The 4,100-nt window shown below is 47.7% G+C and overlaps 1 pseudogene; it reads right to left on the minus strand.

Annotated features, from left to right (window-relative positions):
• Positions 1–1,818: 1,818 nt before the first annotated feature.
• Positions 1,819–3,215, minus strand: LOC144177920 (uncharacterized; annotated as a pseudogene).
• Positions 3,216–4,100: the final 885 nt, after the last annotated feature.

A 4,100-nucleotide genomic window follows, 5' to 3' on the forward strand; every position in this document is an offset into this window, starting at 1 on the left:
GCACCATGTACATTGCGTTCCGCCCGCAGGGTCCAGGGATCGAAACCAGGTGCCGGATCGTATTTTTTTATATATAGTGTAAGGGGAGGGGTGCGGACAACGACGGTGCGGACTACGGCGGACGTCAACGCGGCTGACATCGTGAGTTACTGAAATGCTCTGCATTTAAAAACTGCGCTAAACTTGCACGTCGAAAATTGCTGTATCAAATAGTTCACGAACAGCAGAACATAGACAGTTCAAAGTACATGTTATACACAGAAACATGGCCAACACGACAAAAGCATTCACAGACACTGAACGAATATCAGTTCCGGACGGACTGTCTCAAATATTCTCCTTTTTTTTTTTGCACTAGCAATTAGAGAGTGGAATAATTTTCCCATCAGTATACCAAACAGCCAATCATTGGAAACCTTTTCATCCCTGCTCGGATGTTTTTTATTGTCTTTGGGATGACGAACTGAGTTCTTTGTCCACTGTTTGAAGTGCTCCCTATTCTTCTTTCAGTACTACTTGATATTGATTTACTATATATTGATGTAATTAAAATGGCTATGATACTGATGTAGTCGTAAAATGTATCACTGTCAGTTTTGTCTTACTCGTTGATGGAATATTTCACTTGTGACGTGAGTACCCTTTTTATAAATCGTCATTTCACAATTTAAATGCCCTTCCTGCAATAATTCCTAATTGGGTTTGGCAGTATATGTAAATAAAAATAAATAAATAAAAGAATACGGTCCGTGATTTCCCACGGAAGTTCCGCCAAAATCCTGGCAGGCACAACACTAGGGTAATATTTTTGGTGAAGTATACTAAATATATCTGAATTTACCTCCATTATTCACGGCTAACCGAAACGTTCCCGTACTGCGATCACCTTATAAATCAAGCAACAAAAGTGAGGGCTAGATTTGACCTAACGTAGCCAAACATAACCTATACTAAACTTAACCCCATCAACCTATTCTATCCTGTCCTACCGTGACTAAATTAGCGCAACACAACCCTACTTAACGTATCCTAACTCAACCGAGTCCGATCGCAACGAACCTAACAAAACTACACCGAACACAACCTATCTTAAACCCAATCCAACAGAACCCGGGAGTCCTGTGTATAAATCGCGTGATAATTGTAGGAATAAACAGACTGAAAAAGAGTTCCTTAATCAAACCCAAATGTAGGAGTCTTGCTAAAATGTGAAAACGAAAATAGAGGAAATTGCACTACGCCGGATTCGAACCAGTGACTCCCGGTGACAAAGCAGGTAGTATTACGCAGCACAACAGTACACTCTAAACGGAAGTACTCTTAATAGGGAGTAAATATCTTGTGTTTGTTTGATTGATTGATTGATTGATTGATTGATTGATTGATTGATTGATTGATTGATTGATTGATTGATTGATTGATTGATTGATTGATTGATTGATTGATTGATTGATTGATTGATTGATTGATTGTAGGGTTTAACGCGCCGACGCAACGCAGGCTATGAGGCGCGCCGTAATAGAGAGCTTCTGATTAATTTTGACCCCGTGGAGATCTTTAACGAATGCCAAAATCTCATTACACACAGGCGTTTTAAGTGCAGAGCACTTTAGGCGCTCGCCTTGTCGTCCTAGTTCGCTCGCTCGGCCCAAGCATATAGAGCACAAAGGCGGCGGCCCGGGGTAACAATGATGAATGAATGAATGAAACCACGTTTATTCCACATCATAGTGTGCCGAGGAAACTGCGGTGGAAAGGACTACGGTGTTATAGAAGAGGGAAAGGGTTGGGCTGCCTCCGTTTTTTTATTGGACGCAACTAAGTGGGGGCCGCTTTAATCACGTGGCTGTGTTGGAGCCGATCACCAACCGGTGGCGCCGCCGGGTCTTGAAGAAACAGGGGAGTGCTCGCCAGAGCTCGGTGGCTTGATCCGGAGGCTTGGGATCCGGACAGGCCCATGTCCGGAGAGAAGAAGGCCAGGGTCCCTGTTTTATGGTGGCCAGGGCACGAAGCCTAGCTGGAATGTAGAGGGGGCACTCCCAACACAGGTGGTCGAGATCAGCGCGGCAGTTGCACGTGGAGCAGGTGCGAGTTACAGGCGGTGGTGTGTTACCTCTGCGGAAACGGTTCAGCAAAAAAAGAGTAAGGAGTGTGCCTGTCTGAATTCTTCGAAGCAGGACAGACTCTCGCCGTGTGAATATCTTCGTAGGGAGCGGTGGTACTGAGAGTGGATTGCCAACTGCTATGAAGTAGGCCGCGCGTTGTTGTTTTGTCAAATACTTGTCTGCCATCGGATCTGCTAGCTCGCGTAGGGTAGCTAGGAGAGGAAAAGGAGTATCGGAGGCTTTGGCTAGCGCGGTGTAAAGCTGAGCGCGCGCTAATCTATGAACCTTCTCGTTTCCGGGGATACCACAAGGCGCGCGGACCCAGAGGATGGTAACATCGTGACCGCGTTCACGGAGTAGGCACGCCTGGTGTCGGATCTTCTGCAGCACATGATCTGTGAGAAGAACATTAGCGCATGCTCGATGGGGAGCCTGAGAATAAGTGTACACACCATGGTGAATGGGGTGAGTTTCAGATCAAGTTTCGAGGGCCCACTCCAAATAATCTAGAATGGCCATTAACTCGGCGCGGGTGCTGTACATCGCCTCTGTTGATACATGATGGCGTCGGTTCTGGCACCCATTTGTCTGGTCGCACCACGCAGTGGCATAGCAAGTGTTGCTGGTACCACCTACCGGAAGTGCAGCGTCCGTGTATACGATGCGTTCAGTCAAGGGGAGGGTGCTCGTAGACTTGGTGTGACTCTTGGCATAGGCGAGGCGCCACACTCGCTGAGTGGGCTCCATATTAAGCGGGAATGGCTTGCCATGGGTGAGTGCAGTGACTTCCCACGGCGGTGTTTTGTTGGGCAGAGTGGGCAATGTGTGGATGCCATACGCGAGGAGCATGAGCGTGTGCCGCCCGACATTTGTCGCACGAAGCCTTGTCTCCTGTGTGCGGATGTGCATGTCGACGAGCTTAGAAAGGTTGTTGAGCTTGCTACAGCTCTTGAGCGCATCGAGGCGTGTGTACCTTGGAAGGCCAGTAACAATGCGTTTGGCCTCGTTAAGTAGCCGATCGAGCGCGAGCATTTGCGTGCGGTTGACCGGATGATACGGCAGTCCATACATGATACGGGAAACGAGAAAAACTTGAGCAAACTGTCGCATTTCACGTTCGCTTACTCCACGAGTGCGGTTAGAGATTCTGTGTAAAGCGTGCAGGATTTGTTTGCTGGTCCTCGTAACCCGTTGGAACCAAGTGCTAGCTGTGCAGTTCTCGTCAAGGTGCATACCGAGTATTCGCATAGTAGATTTCCGAGTTATGGGTCGATCACCGATGTAAAGTTTAAAAGACCGTTTTTCTTCCTGTTTGAGAGGGGTAACGGTGTAGTTCGCGGCGTACCCCAGAGGCTTCGAAAGCCAAGCAGTTTATGTAATCATAAGCGTTCGAAACTCATGAAACGCTGGCGCTTCTCATACATCTTCCCGTTGTTTAAAAAACGTACAGAAAACTATAGGTACATTTGAAAAAATTGGCCGCCTATCTGCTCCTTTTGTTGCAAATGTCGTCAAAAGACGATAGTCTTTGTAGACATTTGCCAAGGAAATGCCCACCTTTGCTTTCCCGCTCACCTCTTATGCTGTTCCTGTACCGTTGCGCTCATACCAAGGTAAACACACTAAAGGTTTGCGCAAGGCGATTTGAATTTACCGCGTTCCACCGCTACAGGCCGGGTTCCTCCATGCCAGCGCTGCAGTACGGCGGAGACCCGCGTGAATGGAGGCGGCCGACTACCAAGTTTATAGAACCGCGTGGCCGTGCTCCACGGGCGTTCCAAGCAGAACGTAGAACCTAGCTAGTGGAACGTTTCGTTGCTGTTGCCGCGGGATTTTTCATATGCCGCCAGGAGGCAGCAGTTTTCTGCAGAAGACGTAGAATATCTTTTCAAAGACGATAGTCTTTCTTGGGCTTCTTGAACCCAGAAATTTTGGTCTGTCTGTATGTCTGTCTGTCTGTCCTTCTGTCTGTCTGTGACTCGATTCAGCCACCCG

The sequence above is a fragment of the Haemaphysalis longicornis genome, unplaced genomic scaffold, assembly GCF_048455015.1.
Source record: "Haemaphysalis longicornis isolate Haplotype H1 unplaced genomic scaffold, Haemaphysalis longicornis Haplotype H1 scaffold_336, whole genome shotgun sequence".
In the NCBI taxonomy this organism is placed as follows: domain Eukaryota; kingdom Metazoa; phylum Arthropoda; class Arachnida; order Ixodida; family Ixodidae; genus Haemaphysalis; species Haemaphysalis longicornis.